This window comes from Capricornis sumatraensis, chromosome 19 (assembly GCF_032405125.1).
Source record: "Capricornis sumatraensis isolate serow.1 chromosome 19, serow.2, whole genome shotgun sequence".
In the NCBI taxonomy this organism is placed as follows: domain Eukaryota; kingdom Metazoa; phylum Chordata; class Mammalia; order Artiodactyla; family Bovidae; genus Capricornis; species Capricornis sumatraensis.
Genome location: NC_091087.1, coordinates 7,525,978 through 7,550,847, shown reverse-complemented (window position 1 = coordinate 7,550,847; position 24,870 = coordinate 7,525,978). Strand labels below are relative to the sequence as shown.

At 35.7% G+C, this 24,870-nt stretch overlaps 1 long non-coding RNA gene and 1 other non-coding gene across 2 annotated transcripts; both read right to left on the bottom strand.

Moving 5' to 3' along the window:
* Positions 1 to 6,032: 6,032 nt before the first annotated feature.
* Positions 6,033 to 14,259, bottom strand: LOC138094897 (uncharacterized). Its single transcript, XR_011146292.1, has 3 exons — positions 10,600 to 14,259; positions 9,895 to 10,133; positions 6,033 to 7,079 (listed from the first exon to the last, which is right to left on the bottom strand). It is a non-coding gene; the product is annotated as an uncharacterized lncRNA (long non-coding RNA).
* Positions 14,260 to 22,787: 8,528 nt separating this feature from the next.
* Positions 22,788 to 22,861, bottom strand: LOC138095627 (small nucleolar RNA SNORD107). Its single transcript, XR_011146377.1, has one exon. It is a non-coding gene; the product is annotated as a small nucleolar RNA SNORD107 (small nucleolar RNA).
* Between the last annotated feature and the right edge of the window lie 2,009 nt (positions 22,862 to 24,870).

Here is a 24,870-nt window from a genome sequence, read left to right as displayed (position 1 = left end):
CCATAGGGTTGCATTAATTACATTTACCAGACACAAATCTCACATTTGTAAAGTAAAACATGGATAAAAAAAATCCAACAATGTAAATACAACAATAAAGAAAAACACAAGATAAATTCAGAGCACAGAGAAGTACAAACAACACTTCAGGCAATTACTTCTCAAAAGCATGCCAATTCTATTCCTGAGTATACAGATATAAAAGTTGTGCCCTTTGGGATACAAAGACGCAATAATGTCCAAAAGGGGGAAATAATGACAACATTTGAGTGCTATGGATGGAACCACTGCAGAAGATATCTATGATCCTCTTGTCCACATGTTCACCACCTGGGAGAGTACAGAGGGAGAGATTGCAAATGAAAATAAACATCAGGTTATCACACAGCCAGGCCTCATGACAGATGAGTATCATCTTTATGTCAAGACTTGGCTGGTACTCCATGGAAAACAACTCCCACCATCCTAACTACAGAAATCTATCTCCTGGCTACAAACACCAGGTATAAGTACAAAAATGATGAAACCGTAATTGTCTTTCCTCAGCTCATTTACTGAGACCCTGGTACCCATCTTGTATTCAAAATTATTTCCATGCCATTCAACCACACATGTATTCTTTGAAATATCATTTCCAATGTAACTTCTTACTGCTAATTTATAGACCAGTTCAAAGTTAAAAATAAAATAAAAAGACAATGGCACAACCAAAAGGTAATAATGTGCTCTATGAATTCCTTAGTATTTCATGGAAATCTCTCCAAAATCAAAACCAATTATCACAATAACCACATTCTCCCTGCTGGTGCAACTTCTGATGGTCGTAACTGCAAGAAAACTCTTTGTATTTTAACTACTGACTTCGTTAAGTGTTTTTCACTAACAAGAGACAACTCAAAAATCTGACGTTAAACTCAAAAAATCACAAAGATCCCTCACCTAGAGCCAGACATCCTGTAATGTGTAGTCAAGTGGGCCTTAGAAAGCATCACTACGAACAAAGCTAGCAGAGGTGATGGAATTCCAGTTGAGCTATTTCAAATCCTGAAAGATGACGCTGTGAAAGTGCTGCACTCAATATGCCCGACAATTCGAAAAACTCAGCAGTGGCCACAGGACTGGAAGAGGTCAGTTTTCATTCCAATTCCAAAGAAAGGCAATGCCAAAGAATGCTCTAACTACTGCACAATTGCACTCACTTAACACACTAGTAAAGTAATGCTTAAAATTCTCCAAGCCAGGCTTCAGCAATACGTGAACCATCAACTTCTAGATGTTCAAGCTGGTTTTAGAAAAGGCAGAGGAATGAGAGATCAAATTGCCAACATCCGCTGGATCATGGAAAAAGCAAGAGAGTTCCAGAAAAACATCTATTTCTGCTTTATTGACTATGCCAAAGCTTTTGACTGTGTGGATCACAATAAACCGTGGAAAATTCTGAAAGAGATGGGAATCCCAGACCACCTGACCTGCCTCTTGAGAAATCTGTATGCAGGTCAGGAAGCAACAGTTAGCACTGGACATAAACAACAAACAGGTTACAAACAGGAAAATGAGTACATCAAGGCTGTATATTGTCACCCTGCTTATTTAACTTATATGCAGAGTACATCATGAGAAACGCTGGGCTGGAGGAAGCACAAGCTGGAATCAAGACTGCCAGGAGAAATATCAAGAACCTCAGATATGCAGATGACACCATCCTTATGGCAGAAAGTGAAGAGGAACTAAAAAGCCTCTTGATGAAAGTGGAAGAGGAGAGCGAAAAAGTTGGCTTAAAGCTCAACATTCAGAAAATAAAGATCATGGCATCTGGTCCCATCACTTCACGGGAAATAGATGGGGAAACACTGGAAACAGTGTCAGACTTTATTTTTCTGGGCTCCAAAATCACTGCAGGTGGTGATTGCAGCCAGGAAATTAAGACGCTTATTCCTTGGAAGGAAAGTTATGACCAACCTAGATGGCATATTAAAAAGAAGAGACGTTACTTTGCCAACAAAGGTCCATCTAGTCAAGGCTATGGTGTTTCCAGTGGTCATGTATGGATGTGAGAGTTGGACTCTGAAGAAAGCTGAGCACTGAAGAATTGATGCTTTTGAACTGTGGTGTTGGAGAAGACTCTTGAGAGTCCCTTGGACTGCAAGGAGATCCAACCAGTCCATTCTAAAGGAGATCTGTCCTGGGTGATCTTTGGAAGGACTGATGCTAAAGCTGAAACTCCAATACTTTGGCCACCTCATGTGAAGAGCTGACTCATTGGAAAAGACCCTGATGCTGGGAGGGATTGGAGGCAGGAGGAGAAGGGGACGACAGAGGATGAGATGGCTGGATGGCATCACTGACTCAATGGACATGAGTTTGAGTGAAATCTAGGAGTTGGTGATGGACAGGGAGGCCTGGCGTGCTGCGATTCATGGGGTCGCAAAGAGTCAGACACGAGTGAGCAACTGAACTGAACTGAAATAAATTAATAAATTTGCCAAACTAAGCTAAAAGTAGCCTAGATAAAAATGTATTTCCTGTTTGGATTTAGATTTCTTCCAACTATCATAGTTATCTTTGGAACAACTAATAAATTTACATGGGGATTTATTTTAAAATATATTAAAGGATTCTAGTTAATACTAGGGATATGAAATTGTAGTTATTTAAAAATATGTTCTGTACACATACATAGGGCCAAAGTAATGCTGTATTTCTAATTTTGAAAATTTGGCAATGTTCTGATAACTATTAGTTCTAGTTGCTAAATATGTGAAAGTTTATTATGTTCTCTTCTGTCTTTGAAACTTTTTATAACAAAAACTGGACAGTTCTCAAAAAGCTACCCAGAGAATTACCATGCAATTTTAGTTCTAAGTATCTACCCAAAAGATATGAAAACAAAGACTCAGACATTTCTATACCAGTGTTCATAGAATCATTGTTCAATGTGGATAGCCACTAGCCCTATTATTCAAAGTAAAAGCGGAAACACCCAAGTTCATCAACAGAAAATATGTGGTTTACCCACAGGAAGCCATAAAAAGAAAAATGAAGTTCTGATACATATCTTGCTCTCGAATCTTACTTCCCTTAAGGAAGCAGGGATCCTAGGAGAAATGGTATGTTTCACACCGGGGTTAAGATAAGAACAAAATGAACCTGGATACTGTTACTAGAGAAAGGATAGGGACATGTTGAAAAGACAGAGGCCAAATGTGGGATAATTCAGGAAAAAAAAAAAAAACGTAGTGTAGTGGAGATCCATCTTTATCTATAGGGTAAAGAAAATATCCATGAGTCTACACTGAAATGAATAATTGAAAAACTGAATGGGGGAGAATGGACAACTCCCAATCAGACAACTTCACATAATAAAATGTAGGCACAGAGGAAACCAGAGTTGAACGACACATGTACCCCAATGTTCATCACAGCACTGTTTACAACAGCCAAGACATGAAAGCAACCTAGATGTCCAAGAGCAGACGGATGGATAAGACTGTTGTGGTATGTAAACACAATGAAATATTACTCAGCTATTAAAAAGAACACATTTGAATCAGTTCTAATGAGGTGGATGAAACTGGAGCCTATTATACAGAATGAAGTAAGTCAGAAAGAAAAACACCAATACAGTATATTAACACATATATATGGAATTTAGAAAGATGCTAACAATGACCCTATATGCAAGACAGCAAAAGAGACACAGATGTAAAGAACAGTCTTTTTTGATTCTATGGGAGAAGGCGAGGGTGAGATGATTTGAGAGGGTAGCATTGAAATGTGTATATTATCATACGTGAAGTGGATCGCTGGTCCAGGGTTGATGCATGAGACAGGGTGCTCAGGGCTGGTGCAATGGGATGACCCAGAGGGATGGGATGGGGAGGGAGGAAGGAAAGGGGGCTCAGGATGGGGACACATGTACACCCATGGCTGATTCATGTCAATGTATGGTAAGAACCACTACAATACTGTAAAGTAGTTAGCCTCCAATTAAAATAAATAAATTAAAAAAATAAAATTAAAATGTAGACTTGACAGATTTTCTTAAAATTATGATTTGACAAGAAACTTCAATACACACTAAAATTAGCATATCAAAGTAAAAGAGTACTGGCATTATCTTTCACAAAAGATACTTATTAATTATAACAGTAAGTAAGCAAAGCTACATCACTAGTCATAAGGCACTATCAACATTTGTTGTTAGTTAGAACATCTGACTCTCTTGTGACCAAGCTCCTGTCCATTGGATTTCTTCAACAAGAATACTGGAGTGGGGTGCCATGCCCTCCTCCAGGGGGTCTTTCAGACCCAGGAATCCAACCCAAGTCTCCTAACTGGCAGGCAGATTCTTTACCACTGAGCCACTAGGGAAGCCCACTGTCAACATTATATGATCCCTAGTGATTTCCTTGGAGAAGGAAATGGCAACCCATTCCAGTGTTCTTGCCTGGAGAATCCCAAGGATGGGGGAGCCTGGTGGGAGGCCGTGGGGTCGCACAGAGTTGGACACGAGTGAAGCAACTTAGCAGCTAGCAGCAGCAAGCAGGGATGAACTGAGAACTACATCACTTCCATAGTATTTTTGCCAAGTGTATAATTTCAAACTGAAAGGAAAGAAAAAAAAGCACACAAACCCAGATGCACATGGTTCAGGTATTTTGTAGTTTCTCCAAGTGTTAAAAATCAAGAAAATCAAACTAAACAGCCATCCCAAATGAGAGATTAAGCAGATTTTGACAACTACATGCAACGTTGGATACCACTTTAGATGTATAAAATTATCAGTTGATAATTGCACATTAATAGATATTTACTTTTTATAACTGTATGCTGCAATGAAAGATGTTTAGATAAGTAGTTGGAAAATATTAAAAACACAAACGAACAACAACAAAAGCCTATGTAGTAACAAAGCAACATTCGTGGAGGTATTAAGTCATATATCAATATAGAATTAGAAACTAAATAAGGCTAGTATTTCCTGTTTCCAGTCTACATGAAAAAACACTCAGAACAGTTTTGACAGAGCTAGTAAAGCAAACACAAAATAAAGTTCTGTGTTTAGGACTATCTTCTCAGAAAGTGTCAATAAAATAATGATGGCTATAATAGGGGAGAGATAACATAAAAATAAACAAATTGTACTTCACATATTCATTGGATACAAAAATTTTCATTTTTAGAAAAATTCAGTTCTTTTAATTAATAATTAAAATGGCAAATATCAACTTGAAAACAAAAGACATTTTATTAAACCTGTCACCAAATTTGATGAAAAATTCTTAAAAGGTGAAAAAGTTCATAAGATGACACATAAGTATTTAAAATTAAAATCATAATTTGAGTTTCAATGAAATTGTATTTAAAAAATATTAAAGCTGATTTACATATATTAAGATGAAAAAAACTAGTTTTGCAATCCCTATCACTACAGTAACAAAACTATGAAATGCTTGGGAATGAATTTTAAAAAGAAAAGCTAAACTAGCAGTATTCCAACGTAACAATTTGATTTTAGAAAAATATAAAGACATACCTTGTTGTTTGACAGGAAGACTCAAAGAGATCTAGTCTCTCCTAATTAATCTATTAAATTGTTGCAAATGAAATAAAAACTGCATTATTTTTTCCAACTTGCAAAGTAATGTTAAGCATCAATTGAGAGAAAAAATGCAAGTTTAGTCAGGGAATATTCTGAAAAAGAAGAGAAATGAGATAGAGCTCAATGGAATAGAAAAGATTCATCAGTAATTTTAAAGTAACAATAGAAAGTAAGGCAGACAAATAAATAGAAATTCAATCAATTCTATGTCAGGATTTCTATGATTATGGTAGAAGTGAAGATGAGTGGTAACTACCTAAGTCAAGGTAAACAATTTGAATATGTAATGCTTTAAAACCACAGTAAGGATAAATGAAAGAGAAATAAAATGGCAAAACATGTGATGAAAAAAAACATGAAGAAATGATACTAATACAGACGTGTTTTAAAGAAAAACACAAAACTCACAAGGCATAAAACACAGTATGATTATATTTTAATATACAACCAAAATACAAAACACAGTAAATTGACAGCAATAAAATATGGTATTTCATTTGCACTACACTAAGACATTGATATACCAAGGAAAATGAAAAGAAAAATAAAAAAACAGAGCAAAATGAAATAATGCAAGAGACTGGTAAGGACTAAGCATATATGAAAATGACAGGCTCAACAGTAACAGAAGAAAAGGCAATTTCTTTGTAACATCATATTGCCAAAGAATAAAAATGTAACATTTATACAGTTTTAGGAAATATATCCATATAAACACTTGTAAATAAGATTGATGAAATCCTGTCTATATAATAGAGGAAAATCTATTTTACTTTGGACTTGAAACTATAAATTTTGGGTATCCTTAGTCTTCATAGTTTCATTGGAAATTATTTCAACAAATTAGTTGGATAAATTTACAATTCATATATAAACAATGCTTACTGCATAGAAAAATCTGTGGCTAGTATATACAGATCCCCCAAAATGCCATGAGTGTTAACTGATCAATAAACCCATAAGAGATGCACAAAATTTCATCAATAAGTAGATAACATAGACAGAGGTGGCAGAATCAGAGGAGGAAAAACAGCATTTAAGAAGTAAAATGTTACACTTAAAATTTTCCATATCCTTTGAAATCTTGAAAATTGTGATTTTTTATGAATCAATTTTAAATTTCCCTGTGATAAATGGAAATTTTAAATATATGCAGTAATACTTTTGGGAGCAATGAAACGAAGCTTTGACATTACAAGGTCCTGAGCATAACAATGTCTCCATCATTCAAGCTCCTGAGATTCAGTCCAATAGCAACAATGAAAACAGTCCACATGCCTGGTTACAATTCTCTCCAATATCACCCTTTAAATTTGAGCCTTCTCAGCCTGTTTTTCTGATCTACAGGGAGTGTCTGTTGCAATACAATAATGAGGAATTGCCATACATTATGAAGACTATTTTTTGGTTTTATGGAAGATGATGGCAGAATCAGTGGTATCAGTTTTCCTATGTAGTCATCACTTGAGAGAACACACTGGGGAAAAAATGGGTAAAGGTTAGTAGCATACTTCATTTCATTATGTAAAATGAAATGCAATAAATAGCTATTCTAACATGAAAAAACAAGTGAATCAAAATTTGCTTTGGAATTCTTTTAACAATGAGAAAACCAGGTATTGGCATTCTTATATCTTGCTTCTTATATCTTATGAACTGATCCTTTGAACTTTCTCCTCACATTGTCTATGTCTCCTTTTTATTACTCTTTCATCTCCACCAGATCACTCACTCATGATATCATGCAATCTACATGCCTTTCTGTATAAGAAACATACCAATACCTAAATATTGCAGTGAAAATAACCAAGAAACTTAGTCCATTTGATAAGAAAAATAGTAACTATATTAAAGATATAGAAGCTACGAAGGAACTTAGGAAACCATTTAGTTCCTAATGCATTATAGGCCCCATCAGAATTGCTGAGCAGGTACCTTTCAAAAAACCATTAATCTTCTCTTTGAAAAATTGAAAGAAAATGAAAGGACAATGGCTCTGTCATGTCTGACTGTGACCCCATGGACTATACAGTCCATGGAATTCTCCAGGCCAGAATACTGGAGTGGGTAGCCTCTCTCTCTCCAGAGGATCTTCCCAACCCAGGTATCGAACCCAGGTCTCCTGCAACGCAGGCGGATTTTTTACCAGCTGAGCCACAAGGGAAGGCCAAGAATATTGAAAGGGATAACCTATCCCTTCTCCAGTGGATCTTCTTTACCAACTGAGCTATGAAGGAAGCCTATAATCTTCTCTTAAGTTATGATTTATCCCTGAGGAAAAAGGAAACATTTTCTGAATAAAACCTTTACTTTCAAGGTTATCCCATGGACAGCAGGTAGGCAATAAGGCTCTCTGAGAAACAATGTTTAAGGAATTTGTCAGTATTCATTTCTTGCCAGCACATCCCATGAAGTAATCCTACAGCAAGGTAGAATGGGAAATGAAGGAAAAGCTGCTACAGTGTCAAGGGCAGAAATTCAGCATCTGTTACATTACTGACTTCATGAACAGCTGTCCCCTCTCATTCTTCCTATAGTTCCACAGCTTCAGGAGTTCTAAGATTCTACATTTCGGTATCTACACACTGGACCTGAATCTTTTCTATTTTTCATTTCCCAAGTGACTTAATCCAAAAATCTTTTTTTTTCTAATTTTTTATCTTTTGCCTAATTAACTCCCCAAATCACAAAACAATTCAGTATGACTTTACGTCAGGCAATGAGTAAGATATTTGCCAAAAATTATCGAAAAAGAGATTCTGAGTGTGAGAAAAGTGGAATTCTGAAAATCAAGGACCCCTTCAAAAACAATACAAAAAACTACTGAAGCTCCACATATGTAGCTCTTAACCTATTGTACTGTCTTCAATCTGGTCTTACAAGCTATCTGTGCCTGCAGTCACCTTGGCACTATCCCACCACGCTATGAGATTCTGGTTGGCCATATGACAAGGTTGCTGCTGCTGCTCCTGCTAAGTCACTTCAGTTGTGTCTGACGCTGTGCAACCCCAGACAGCAGCTCACCAGGCTACCCCGTCCCTGGGATTCTCCAGGCAAAAACACTGGAGTGGGTTGCCATTTCCTTCTCCAATACATGAAAGTGAAAAGTGAAAGTGAAGTCGCTCAGTCGTGTCCAACTCTTAGCGAACCCATGGACTGCAGCCTACCAGGCTCCTCTGTCCATGGGATTTTCCAGGCAAGAGTATTGGAGTGGGTTGCCATTGCCTTCTCCATGACAAGGTTAGCCAACAGAATATGGCAGAAATGATGTTACATGACCTCTGAAACTAAATCAAAAAAGGCCATGCCACTTCAAACACTTATTTTTATGATTCAAGTGAGAACCTGACTGTGTGATGGTTAAAAGCCTTTTAGCTAAGCCCAACCTTCCAAGTCATCTAAAACCAGTGCCAGATGTAAGTGAAAAAGTATCCAGAAGACTCTAGTGGTTTGAATTACTCTCAACCATTGAACTGGGTCTTCCCAGTTGATTCCACATACATTCTGGCACTCTCAGAAATCTTCACCCACAGAATCTGTAGAAATAGCACAATAATGTATTATATATTAACCAAGTTTAGGATAATTTGTTACCTATATGTTATCGAAAGAATAAACACTAGCTGCCACCAAAATTCCATCAAACTTAAGAAAAGTAGAATCAGTTCCTGTCTAACCAAAGTTCCCTGCCCTCAATCAAATGAGTACTCAGACTGCCCTTACAATCACTATCACCAAGGGGTTTTCCTGACCCCAGTGATGGGAGTGAAGAAAACCTGGAATGAGCAATAATGCAACTGGTCTGGTGACAACAATTATTGAGATTAAAACAAAGATGGCAAAGTATCTTTTCCTGAACTACTACCTCCCTACAGGGAAAAAGAAGAAACATAATAAGGTAAAGCACTTAGCATTCTGACCAGAAACTGAAGCAGCAGGTTAAGTGGAGGCTAATGTTGAACTAACACTTAGAAACAGTTCTTCATTACTTAATCCTGTAGCTGATTCAACTCTCCAACTTCAACATGACTTTACTACTACTATTATTATTCTATATTAGCACCTTTCTTAGGCTGCCATGAACCTCTACCATTATTCCACCACCAAACTACACATGCAAAAATAGCTGGTCTATTCCCTAATTTATAATTTGTAAAATATTGATCATCATTTGTTTTGCAATGTTAGTTATCGTGTTTGGTGTTAAATTAATTAAAGGCAGGCCATCGCCTACAGTATTCATGGACTCCATCTTTAACACAATTATATTTTTAAGTAACTGGCTTACTTACTGATTCTCAGGAATATCTGCTAATTCCAAGCTGTACAAGAACAAAGTCTGCACCAGTGTTATTTTCTTGAGCCTAGCCAAAATCTTGTCCTAATACAGCGTTTCTTGATCCAGAACCGTCTTACTTGTGGTTTACAGTTGAGATTTATAAATTAAGGAACTCCACTGGAAGAATGTTCCTGATGATCTCAGATATCCTCAGATTATCTGCATGTTATGTTTTTCTTTCACCATATTTACCTGAAAAGCAAGTATACAATAAAGCCAAGGTCAGATACAAATAAAACTCGAGACACTGATTATTATACCTTTAGAAGTGACAGGAATAGTGAATGCCAATTAAAAAACTAGCAGATAAGACTAGCCCAAACAGAATTTTTTTTTTACTTACACCTTCTCAGAGTACTTTCAGCATGAATGTTAAGACTACTGAAATTTTTCATGCCAATTCTTAATAATCTAAAAAGCCATAAAAACTTATGAGCAATCCATTCAACAGACTCAAACTACTGTAAAAGAAAATAACCCATTCTCCAATTAGGCCCATTAATTAAGAGTAATTCCCAAGCTATTCCAAGAGACTTTCCCTCAACAATTAGCCACAAATCTGGCACTGTCTTATAAAATCACCCTTTATAGAAACTTTCAATGACTACTGCTATCATTTATGTGTTTGTCAACCCAAATATAATTGTATAGCACCTACCTGAAATCCAATCTTCTCCCTTCTTTCCGAGGGTAATCAAATATTCTTTAATTCACTGTTTAAAACTCTCTGCCGCACTAGTATCTAGGTCACACGCTCTTCATGATCACTCAAAAACTATGCGTAACAGTCACTGGGAATGCAAAGCTGGATAGAACAGCCCAACACTCCAAAAACGTCAACAGGTAACAATGAAGACAAGTACAAATTGGCTGTATCTTTTAAGTTCCTTCGGTTGTTTGATGTTGCTTTCGAAATACATTTAAAAATTTAAAGGCAGTAAATAGCAGCTGTCCCTTTTTTCCTGTATGTTAATATAGTAATGTTAAATTTTCGCTATGATTTTCCAGACAACTTTCTATTCCATAATTCACATCTGCACTTTTACATTGTCATGTAGCAACATATGTTTTAGTACTGAACTTACACATGTGCAAAAGTTTCAAAAAGAATGCTAAAATATCACCAATATAGTTAACACTACTGAGTAAGCATTATTTAATTCTATTATGTCGGAATAAACCCCCTCCTTAGGAATAGTAACCATTAATATTTCAAATAGAAAAAACAGGCATATGGACATATCTCAGCATACACATTTAGTTGTTATCTGTTCAAAAATGACATTTAAAAGAATCAACTTAAAACATTCAATATCAGAATACTTTTTCAGTGTTTCAGTGACAGTCATACAAATAAGCTATCATTACAATTCTTCTTTTAATGATGCGTATTTTAGACATTCAAATTATGTTACAATCTCTAACATATTTTCTTCTTTATGAATTTGAGAACAGTAACAGGTAAAATCCCATCAGCAAGTTTTACCATTTCAAAAGTTTTACATATTCAAATTTTGATTGTCATTGCCAAACTGCTACAAAAAATAAGATAGACAAATGATCCCTCTAACAAATTTTCATTATTTAATTATAGGCAATTGAGAATACTCCTGACATTAGTTACTGATTATAATATACAAATTTAACTACCCACCAGAAAACTTTCAAAAGCTCTCAGAAAAAAACCTCAAAATCAGAGAAATTCTGTTCTCACAGAAGTATATATGGAAATATTAACATCTGTTTAGATATAAATGAAGCAGGTTTCTACACATTTAAGCTTATAACTGAAATTCTATTTCCATTTTTTCCCTAAAAAGAAAAAAAGCAATGAATAGATGTTTAAAAAGAAATTATCCTATCTATATCCCTAAAACTAATTTTACATATGTATGTATATACATTTACAGTATGTTTGTATATGGATATAAATTCTCAACCAGTATGTTTATATAGTATAGCAAAATAACCATTACTTTATGTTAGCTATAAAAATAGTTATGACTTAAATGCCAATTCCCTTTTAATGTCTTCCTTTCTTCCTGAAGATAAAAATAAAATCCTTTGGTCATTTTTCTTTGTTAAAGTATACAATCTAATCTTTTCCTATGAGAATCTAACAATCTAAAGACATGGAGACAATCTAGATATCCCTATGCCCAAAAACTCACTGCATAAACACCAACTGTAATGGCAGACCCAAGATGGAAGAGCAGATGGTCAGGCGCTCATCTTCTCCTCTGAACTCTAAAATTACAACTCGCTACTGGACAACCATTGACAAGAGAATGAAGGATCCCACCAAAAAAGGAAACTCCACATCCAAGGAGAAGCTCCAGCAAGATGGCTGGAGGGGCGAAATTGCATTTAGAATCAAACCCCATACCTGCCAGAGATGCTTGAAGTGCTCAAACAAAACCTTGGGCTCACCAGGGATGCCAGAGTCTGAGCCAGACCTGCCTTTGAGTTTGAGTGTCTCCTGTGGAGCCATGGATCAGCAGGGGCCTACCGCTGGGGCAGGGGCTCTGGATTCAGCAGATCTGGGTATAGCATAAGCACTCGTGGAGGAGGTCACTATTAACCCCACAACAGAGCCGCCAGAACTTACACAGGACTGGAAAAACAGACTCTTGGACGGCACAAAGAAAACCTTGTGTGCACCAGGGCCCAAGAGAAACGAGCAGTGGCCCCAGAAGAGACTGACTCAGACTTGCTGGTGAGTGTCCAGGAGTCTCCGGTGAACGCCTGGGTCGGCAGTGGCCTGCTACAGGGTTGGGGCACTGAGTAAAGCAGTACGTGCACAGGAACTTTTGAAGGAGGTTGCTATTATCTTCATTACCTCCACCATAATTTGGCCTCAGCTCAAACAGAGAGGTAACACAGTCCCACCCATCAACAGAAAATCAGATTAAAGATGGACTGGGTATGGCCCAGCCCATCAGAACAAGACCCATCAGGAAGCTTCCATAAGCCTCTTATCCTTCTCCATCAGAGGGCAAACAGAATGAAAACCACAATCACAGAAAACTAATCACATGGACCACAGCCTTGTCTAACTCAATGAAACCATGAGCCATGCTGTGTAGGGCCACCCAAGATGGACGGGTCATGGTGGAGAGTTATGGAAAAACGTGCTCCACTGTAGAAGTAAAAAGCAACAGTTAGAACTGGACATGAGACAGACTGGTTCCAAATAGGAAAAGGAGTATGTCAAGGCTGTATACTGTTACCCTGCTTATTTAACTTATATGCAGAGTACATTATGAGAAACGCTGGGCTGGAGGAAGCACAAGCTGGAATCAAGATTGCTGGGAGAAATATCAAGAACCTCAGGTATGCAGGTGACACCACCCTTACGGCAGACAGCAAAAAGAGCCTCTTAATGAAAGTGAAAGAGTGAAAAAGCTGGCTTCAAACTGAACATTCAGAAACTGCGATCATGGCATCTGGTCCCATCACTTCATGGCAGATAGATGGGGAAACAGTGGAAACTGGCTGACTTTATTTTTCTGGGCTCCAAATTCACTGCAGATGGTGACTGCAGCCATGAAGTTAAAAGACGCTTGCTCCTTGGAAGAAAAGTCATGACCAACCAAGACACCATACTGAAAAGCAGAGACATTACTTTGCCAACAGAAGTCCTTTCTAATCAAAGCCATGGTTTTTCCAGTAGTCATGTATGGATGTGAGAGTTGGACTATAAAGAAAGCTGAGCACCAAAGAATTGATGCTTTAGAACTGTGGTGTTGCAGGAGACTCTTAAAGAGTCCCTTGGACTCCAAGGAGATCCAACCAGTCCATCCTAAAGGAAATCAGTCCTGAATATGCATTCGAAGGACTGATGCTGAAGCCGAAACTCCAATACTTTGGCCTCCTGATGCAAAGAACTGACTCATCTGAAAAGACCCTGATGCTGGGAAAGACTGAAGGTGGGAGAAGGGGATTAAAGAGGATGAGATGGTTGGATGGCATCACCGACTCAATGGACATTGCGTTTGAGTAAATTCCAGGAGTTGGTATTGGACAGGGAAGCCAGAAACGCTGCAGTCCATGGGGTCACAAAGGGTCAGACATGACTGAGTGACTGAACTGAACTAAACACCAAAATATTACACAGTCCTAAAAGCCAATTATGAGTTCTGTTACACTAATACATCCATAGAAGCCACCTTGTGATATTTTATGAGATATTTACAAATTTATACTTAGTGAAATCCCATGCATCTAGAAAACCTAGATTTTTTTAATGGTTCTTTTACCGCTATTTACAATGTTGTCTTGTATGTTGTCATGCATTCCAATTAAATACAACACTGTATAATTCAAAGACAATAAAATCTTATAAGACACATTTCCTTTGATTAAAATATATAATACTCTATCAGCAGCACAACTACAAATTACGACTTGACTTTTTTAATGTACAAAAATCTAAGCACTAAAAATACAAAACTTTCTTTTAGATGAGAATCCAAAAATGAAAAAGTACCATTTAACTGTTGCTTTTCCATAACTCAGAAAGCAGATCCCTAAACAGGTATATAGCTCAAGAAACCCACAAGAGCATCAATTTCACTGCTGAGATTTCTAAAGAAAACAATGGAACTTTACAATGAATTATTTACAAAATTATACTTTATGAGACTCTATACATCTAGAAAGTCTAGATGTTAAAAATTAAAACCTTATCTGCCTATTTACAAAGCTGTCTTGAATATTGTCATGCAACCAAGGGAACACATACAGAACTGTGTATTGTTCCAAGAGGTAGTATAAAATTTATTTGACAAAGTCATATTTTAATTTGAATGTTAAGAGGAAAAAAAATAAAGATAAAAAATATAAGAAGGGTGAGTAGAGCACAGAGGCTTTTTAGGGCCATTACAATATGATGATGATAATACATGTCATTATATCTTTTTCCAAACCCACAGAATGTGCAAGAGCAAGAGTTAAGCATAATGTGTATAAACTACTGACACTGGGTGATTGTGTCAATGTGGGCTCATCAATTTTAACAAAATGTACCACTCTCATAGAGGATTTGATAACGGAGGTGGATTTTCATACATGTACTAGGTTGATAATGGGAGGAATTATGCAAGTGTTCAGGCAGAGGGTACATGGGAAATCTTTTGCGCCTTCCCTTCAAGTTTTCTGTGAACCGAAACTGCTCTTAATAAAAATTATATAAATGATATATATCAGGAATCTTGGTTTGAATTAGATATACCAAAAGAATTTACATGGTGTAAGTTTTAAATATACGTACTTGATACAATGGCCAATTCTCCTTCTATATGAGAACAGGGTAAATGTGTGATCTTGTCAGTGTTTCCACTTAACAACCAAACTAATATATGATAACTTTTTCATAGCTCCAAGGGCCTGTTTGTCAACTTCATTGCTATGTTGATTTTAAAAGATAATACTAACACATTTACAATGAAATAGTTATAAAGTTAGACTTTTTAGATTCTCAGTACATTTAGAAATATTACATGTTTAAAACTAAATATTACTTTTGCTCCTTATTTACAAAATTGTTTTGGCTACTGTCATGTTAGCAAGTGAACACAAACATTTCTATAAAATTTTCATTAGGAAAATGAATTACATCAGGAACCTTAGCACATCTGGGAAAATAAGTTACACATACCTATCCCACAATTAGAGGTAAAATTATATAAGAAATGCCTGTATCTAGAAAGAACACATGTTTTTAACTGCATACACAGGATTCTAAAAATCACTCAAGAACAGTGAGACTTAACGTTACCATTCCATTTCAACAAGCATAAAGCCTATGTGTTATGAATCTTAGGTAACTATGTATTCAAAACTATGACAGAAATTTGTGAACATCTAATGTTATACGGATAAGAAACAAAAATCTGATCACAGGCACACAACCACCTAATAATACTGTCCCCCTGTACAGACTAAGTATAAACACATAATGGTCACGCAACACTTCTCTTCATAATATATATTTTTCACCATTAGTTTAACATTAATATATTGATTTCGTGTGTGTGTGTGTGTGCGCGCGCGCGTACGCGCGGTTTCAGAACACATAGGAGCTTGTTAAGGAAGAGCTTGCTTGTTAGACAAGTATGCAATGTGTCTTTACTCTGTTCTAATATTTAAAACTCAAAATTTAGATGGAAAGGAAAAATACACAAGTCTATATATTTAAAAATATGAATGGTAATTTCTACACGCTAACAAATAATGTCTAGTGAAAAAAGCCTCAAGAACACAATAATAAACAAAAAAACCATCAAAATTCAAGCCTAATTCATGAAGATGCTCCCTCTGTTCTAAGATAAAACAATGACCATAACTTTAACATTTCAACAAAAAGGTATTCCAAAATTATTGACAGAAATTGAAAATATTTTATAAAAGTAATCCCTAGCAACCAAATATATCCCAAATACAAGTAGTTTAGCAATTCAATTTGTCAAAATAGTGTTTTCACTTTTGTCTATCAGTTTGGTACTCACAAAATTCATGCCTACCAGGCAAATCCTATGTAGATGTCATTTTAAAACACTAACATTTGCTTCCCACATATCTAACAGCCTCACTATATTCTCCAGCAATAAAGTTCATAAACTAAAGCTTACTATATTATCCACCCTCAAACAACCCAAAGAACCTAAGACTAAAGCCAAATGATAACTGGCCCCCAAAATATTTCCATTCTATGACTTTTAGTATCACTAGTTTAATACACACATATGTGCATGTATTCATGTGTGTTTATATGTATACATGGATATGTATGTAAAAACATCCCTACAAAACGTGGAAGAAATGTTTAGAGCAAACGACTACATATTCTATTTTATTGACCACCATCTAAAGGAATCCCTTAATTGCCCAATTATTTACTCAGATGGTCTGAAAATAGGCAAAATTTTCACTCTCTGCACAGTTAATATTTTATAAAACATGCATAATTATAGCTCATATGCCTAAAAACATATAATAATACTATTAAATACACATAATATAAAAACATTCCTTTGATAGCCAACTATTTAATGAACTCAGGTCTGATATATGGATATACTATCACTAACATCACCCATAAAAACTTACATATTGTCTATACAACTATAAACAAGCACTTTAAAACAATAATTCACTATTTTCATTAAAAGTCAAATGCCACCGGCAAATGAAAACTTTTGTAACCTATGCTGTTTTACCATATGTGAAGATTTCTCCAAGTTATATAAAGAGTTGTGTTCTTTCTGTATACAAATATATCTGAAAAACATAAAAGCAGTCCAGTGATGGTTCCACCATGATGAATCCTGTCATAAAATGATATATTTACATTAGATACTCCATACTATGTATTTCTCACAACCTAAAAATTGTGTCTAAGGATCCAATGAACTGAGAGGCTGGAAGGAACATTTCTTTTGGCAAACAAAAATATTTCTATCCTATTAGGTTGATATGAATTTACAACGATATAGACAATTACAAGCTAAACAAAAAATTTAACATTGCTTACATCAAACTGTTTAACAACTTCTACCAGAAATGAATTAATATTGATTGGCAATTAGAATATTGCTTAAATATATTTAGATTCCCAACATCTGATCATGGAGCAAAGTCTGGATGCTGTTTGAGAACACTCTTTATGCATATGCATTTACATATACAATCTTCCAAAACTCCCTATTCTCTGTCTCCTAAATTCAGCTTTTATTTGCCTAACACAAAGTGGTCTAGAAATTCCTCAGTAACCAACATTATATTCTAGTAATTGAAATGCCCAAAATGTCAACCATCTCTATGCATGATAGGATGATAAAGCACAGTACTTTTTCTATTATGTACAAAGCAATAAAAAAAATCCCAATCAACCCTGATTATGTAAGCGTTGAGAGTCTCTTCTCTGGTGCAAAAATTCCATCATGATAAGGCAATCTCATACCATAAAAAACTGTAACATAAATACCATTTACAGGATAACGTCTACAACCTGATGGAACACCCTTAATAGAATTTCTTAGATGACAGTTGAATACAGAACAATCTCTCTCATCCCAAAAAGCCATTGCAATAATCCAATCAGATGATTTCAAATGTATACATCATTCAGAGGTATTCTAACAATCCTTATTTCTATAATCATGTATTAAACATAATTCTATATATATTAACAAACTTTGTTAATGTTTGCAACACACTGAGAATTGTCACGAAGCAATTATATTTATGTCATACATAGTATTTTTAAAATGCATATAAATAGCAGTACCTTCTTTTGCTTTTATGATACATTAATATTAGACATTTCCATGTCCTTCTCTTTTTGCCAGCCATAAACAATACAGAATTCTGTACAGTTTACAAAATGTCCTCAGAATCCCTTTCTAAAGGCCTTTTCCAGAAGACAATTTTACCAAACATATTTTTAGAAACTTTCTTAGGAAACAAGCTGTATTATCTTATATAAAAATAATATATTGATGATTATAAATGTAGACCTATCTACTTGAATATTAGATTTCAAAAGATTAAGCAAAGAAAGAATACAATTAAGCTCTTACATGCTGAATCTCATTCTCTTCCTCTCCTAACATTCAATAAACAATTCATCATTCAGAGTATTTTATATCTCAATATCATTACCCAAACACAATTTTCCTAAGTATTTAAAAACATTCATAAGCTAGAAATGTCAAATAAATTAATAGGATTAGAGTTGTTTTAAAATGCAATTAAGATCTGTTTATCATAAAAGTACACAAATGCCATATATATAGGGCTTTCACTGGTATCTGTGATAATCCACAGCAAGGAAATTACTCTTCCTCACCAATCCAAAGACTGCTCATGAAATATCAGTATTTCAGAACCAAGACGAAGTTCAGGCCAGTATTAAACTCTTATTTTGTCTATAATTCTGTAGATGGTGAAGCTTCTAACTGAAATCAAGAAGCACTATCCTTCCCTTCCTAGCCTTTTATTCCTATAGGGTTAGCTTGCGTACTTGATATTGTCCAGACTAGCCAACACCTGAAGTTTTACCGAGTTGAAATAATTTTCAATTCAGTAGACACCCTTCACATACTTGAATACTGGAGAGAATCTGGAATGAGAGTTGCTGTCCTGATGCTGCTGGATCAAGCAAATCAATAGAGTTAAGGATCTAGAAAGTATCTATACAGAAGCGCCCTGGCCAAAGACGCTTTAAATTGGCAAGAGGTGTAGAATTCCTTATCAGTCCATACGTAAAACTGCTCAGGATACTCCAGAAAAATCTGCTCATCTATGTTAATAGAAAAAAAAGTTTGCACAACTACCCTAAAACCATCCTGAGTTGCACACAGTATCTTGCTGTGCAAAGTTATCTTGAGACTCTTGTGGACCAAAGGGTAAGAGGAAAGGAGTTTGAAATTTATGAATCCAAATGTTCAGTAACTAGAACTGGAAAATTTTCAATTTTCACAGTGGCAAGAAATACTCAAAATATTATCAGTATATAAACCTTTGTCCTCTTTTCCGATTATTGCTTATTTCTAACACTTCTGAAACATGTCTATTGCAGATTTATGAAGAACACGATGTGGTTTCATCATCTTTCTCAAAGATTGTTCTGCCAACAGATAAATTACAGAATCTGAAGCTGGAAGTAAGGGGACCCAGTTAGAGGTTTCAGTATGAAAAGCAGCTCCAAAACAGCCATCTATATAACACAGTAGCTATTGTGCAAAAAAGATTCTAAGTTTCTTGATGAAATCCTTGTCCATTTTTCTTAGGCCCCATTCATGTTCATGAATGACAGCCAATCACCTTCAAGTTGACATCATGTTTCAAATCTCTGTAAAATTGATAGTAAATATATATTACACAATGATTTTAAAAGGATGCTTATGAATTGTTTCCTGCTTATTTGCCACTATCCTCTTTGAATTATCTGTACACGTGTTTTCAATTTTAAAAGCAACTATTCAAAGTCTTTTCTTTTACAATGAGTTGTAGGATGTTGTTTATGGCACATTATAAAAACCAAGAGAATAATCAATGTATTCTGCTAACCTAAATATAGCATATGCATTTTCACATATCTTTATGTGTTCAAGTTACTGTTAGCCACTAATAAGTAAACTCTGTTGTATATGCCTCAAAAACTATGCTCTCTTGATTTTTAAGATTTGCTCTAAGAATAAATTAAACAAAGACTTGTCTTTGGGGGCTTCCCTGTTGACTCAGTAGTAAAGAATCCACCAGCCAATGCAGGAGACACAGGTTCAACCTCTGGTCCAGGAAGATCCAACATGCTGAGGGACAACTAAGCCTGTGCACTACAGCTCTAGACAGTGCTCTAGAGCTCATGAGCTGTAATTACAGCCTCCACACGCCTAGAGCCTGCGCTCTGCAACAGGGGAAACCACTGCAGTGAGAAGCCCAACCACCACAAGGAGAGCAGCCCCCACTCGCCACAGCTGGAGAAAGCCCACACACAGCACCAAAGACCCAGTGCAGCCATAAATAACAGCTTTTATTTTAATGCCTTTTTTTTAAATTTAAGTTTATTTATTCTAATTGGAGACTAATTACTTTACAATAAAAAATGACTTTTTTTTTTTAAACACAGAAGTTTTATTCCCCAGTGAGCCAGACTGAAACAGGTAAAGGCATTCAGTAAGAGATACACATTTCTCTCTTCTCTCTTCAGAAAAGCCCCTAATCAAAATTTGGAACCCTCACATAAGTAAGTTTAAGACAGTATAGTATTACCCAGGGAATTCCCTGGCAGTCCAGCGATTGGGAGTCCACACTTTGACTACTGAGGGCCGGGGTTCAATCTCTGGTTTGGGAACTAAGATCCCACAAGCTACAAGGTACAGCCAGGGGCAGGGGGAACTGTACTACACAATTCTCTGATCTTAGATTCTGGCTGGCACAATAAATTTTCTTACTTCTTGACTCAATCCTTACAAAAAAAAAATCAGAAAATAAACATTAAACTGAAAGCCAAATTTTGCCTATCAGTTCAGTTCACTTTAGTCGCTCAGTCGTGCCTGACTCTTTGCGACCCCATGGCCAACTTTTTGTACTTACCAATAATTGAGACTATAGTGTAACAAAAATTCCTATCAAAAACCTATTAGATCCCAATTTTTATTATAGGCTTTGGTGAAAAAAAAGTCATAATGACACCAAGGCCTCCAGTGAACCATTAATGTTTCATTCTAATAAAGGAAGAATATTAGAAAAATCTATCTTTCCGGTATTAGAAATATTTCCAATATTAGAAAAACCATCTTTCCAAAACCTGCCATGTTATAATCTTAGACAACAAAAATATTATTCTGTAACAAGACTTTCCTAAGTTTCTTCTTTGTGACTTCAGCAATTTGAGGGGATGGAATATTTGTATTGTTGCTTTGACATCACTTAGGGCCACAATTCACTGTCTTAGTCAAAAAAACTGCTCAGTCTATTTAAAATTCAAAGCCAGTGTTCCAGCCAAGTTCACCAGCTAGGGTAAAGTGAAAGTGAAGTCACTCAGTTGCCCAACTCTTTGCAACCCCATGGACTGTAGCCTACCAGGCTCCTCCCTCCATGAGATTCTCCAGGCAAGAGTACTGGAGTGGGTTGCCACTGTAGGTAGAAATTACCATGTCTAAGAAAACATACTACTCACTGAGATTGTTTCTATTCTTAGAAATATTTCTTAAAGCATCTACTATTGCTTTGTATTTTTTATTAGTCATTTTTATGACTGAAGGGCAGAAGTCACAGAAAGAAGACTTCATCTACCATTTAAAAAGCTGAATTAAGTATCCTGTAGCAATAAAGGAGCAGCTCCCCTGTACTAACTGCCCCTATGCACTGTTTGCAAAGATACACTGGCTGTGTGAATATCTGATGCTACTCACCAACATTCAAATCTAGAACAAGCAAAAGTACATTTCAAATACTGCTCTTCTAGTAGAACTTCATCATCTCACTAAGCAACAAAGATATGCTCACTCCTATGAACTCAAATTGCACGTATTTCCACTTTTGACAAAAATGACTAAAATGTATCCCTATGAATACCCTGTAAACTTCATGACAAAGTACTTAAGCTTCTCTACAATAAATCCTGCTATTTACTAAACAGCTACTCCCAGAGAGGAGCCAAACTTACTGACTACTGAGTATTGAGAGTATATCAGATAGCCCTAGATTCTAATCTGACACTAATCCAAGTTAATATTCACTAATATAAGTATCTAATAAAATTTTAAAACATCAGTAACGGCATCTCTCTTAAGCATTTACTCTGTGATAGGCTCTGATCCCACTGATCAACTGCAGACAACTGAAGAGAAATAAACTGTCCTTAAACACCAACATCCATGTGACAGCACTTACCACATTCACTGCATTTCATAAAATACGTCCCATAAACATTCTTTCTGGACATCACTTAGACACCTAGAACTGGTTTCCAATGTTTGATCCAAGATGTGGTAGTTTCCTTTATTTTGATCTTGTTTCTGTCTTTGTTTCCACCTTGTCACATATGTGCCTTCTGAGATCCAAAGATGAGCTTCCATTTTTGCTTTGAACAGTGTGTGTGGTACACACACACACACACACACACACATACATACATATATATATGCACACATATAAAAAAGGAAGAAAAAAAGAAAATAATTACAAAAATCTACGAAAAGAAAACAAGGGATGTCTAAAGAACTGGCACAAAGTGTACTACTACACCTGCCAATTTTAGCTATTCAGCTTTCACATGTCGAGACAACATTTCTGCCAAGAATAATGTCTGAAAAGTCTATTGAGGCACATTGACTAGATTTCAGAGTGTCCTTTTAAGCTCAAATTTTGAAATCATCATGTTCAGACAAGGTCCTATGTCATCATAAACCTAGCCAAGGCCTCTGTAATATGATCTTTTTTTAAAAAACAAGATTATTTTACCTGGTGTGGTTTGTTCTGTCCTAAACATAGTTAAGTAAGATTTTTAGCCTTGTTGCAACATTACTGGGTAGGATCCACATTAACACATTAGAAAATTCAGTAACCAAATTCTCTCTTCCTTTCAGAGGCATCAATTATCTGGGCAAAAAGGTACTGCATATGACTGAAAAAGTTTCAAGACAAAAAAAAATCCACGATAAGATGATTTGCTTTATCTAAGAAAATTCAAATTTTGAACATTTTTATATTTATGGCATATCCCAAAGGAGTTAGAATGCAAAGATGAATAAAACAGAATCTGGCAATGTATTATAAACTCAATAACATGTATCTGAACATTTCATAATACAACAGAGGTTTGTAACTGACTACCTGCTGAAATGAGTAATAAGTCTTACTTGAAATTAACACAATAAAGTGTTTTTTTGTGATATTTGCAGGATTTTGAAAATTCTACCATTTTCACATAATCCCATAAATTACTCCTTTAAGTAAAGACCTATTAAAAACAAAACATGAGTTTTGTTTACAAAAGTTAAAAATTTTCTATCTCACTTAATGTGGAATCTAAAAAATCTGAAGACTAGAATGGTGATTGCTGCCAGGGGCTTAGGGGGTAGAAGAAATGGGGAGATGCTGATCAAAAGTAATAAACTTTCAATTATATGATGAATAAACTCTAAGGATCTGATGTAGAGCATGATGACTACAGTTAATATATGGTACACTTAAAATCTGCTATGACAAATTTTACAAATAGATTTTAAATGTTCTTACTACCAAAAAATAACTCCATAAGGCAACAGATGTGTTAATTCATCTTACTGTGGTAATCTTCTCACAATATATACCTATTACAAGACATCATGCTGTATACTTTAAAATTATACAATGCTATTTATGAATTTAAATTTATGAATTTATTTAAATTTATACAATGCTATCAGTGAAGTTGGGAAAAATTAGAAGACTTCTAAAATTAGACATGATTACACAAATGAGTACTGAGTCTATGGAAGCAGGGAACTATGTCACATCTCACATGCTTCTATACTAACTCCAGTTTGTCTATCACGTAAGCACAGAATACCACAAACAACTCAAAACCAGAAAGGTAGTATAATTATTAAATACCAACTTCTTACTTCAATTTTTAAAAGTCCCAGAATTCTACTGAAAATTGTAAACCACAATAAAAATACACATTGCTATACAATATGTATATCTTTATGGAGCCACAGTGAATGTAATGTGAACATTACAGTAAATTACATTAAATTACAGTAAATGTGAACAGGAAACCAGGAAGTTGTTGTCCAACTATGTTTTAGGTGAAACATGCACTCATTCAAATGCAGGTATGTAGGAGAAACTCTTAGAGACACCAAGTATTTACTTCATGAGTGTCTAAAAACTGACTATGCTGGTATTAGTATGTGACCAAAAAATAACACTGCAGAAGCAGACCTAGCAATCCACAACAAAATACCCATACTTCTCTTACACCTAAGTTTTCTTTGTATGGGTTTTACAATGAAGAGTTCTCAAAAAAAAAAAAAAAAAATCAAGTTCTAACCAGAGAAAAATACTATTATCACCAAGCAAAAATAATGGAAGTAAGCTTTTTGCATAATCTAGGGTTCTTGCCATTCACCTCTAACTTGCAAAAGAGGCCATCTTTAATTAGAGAACAAGTAGTCTTTAAATATGCATATCTAAAGGCTATGCCGGAGAAGGCAATGGCACCCCACTCCAGTACTCTTGCCTGGAAAATTCCATAGATGGAGGAGCCTGGTAGGCTGCAGTCCATGGGGTCGATAAGAATCGGACACCATTGAGCGACTTCACTTTCACTTTTATGCACTGGAGAACGAAATGGCAACCCACTCCAGTATTCTTGCCTGGAGAATCCCAGGGACGGGGGAGCCTGGCGGGCTGCCGTCTCTGGGGTCACACA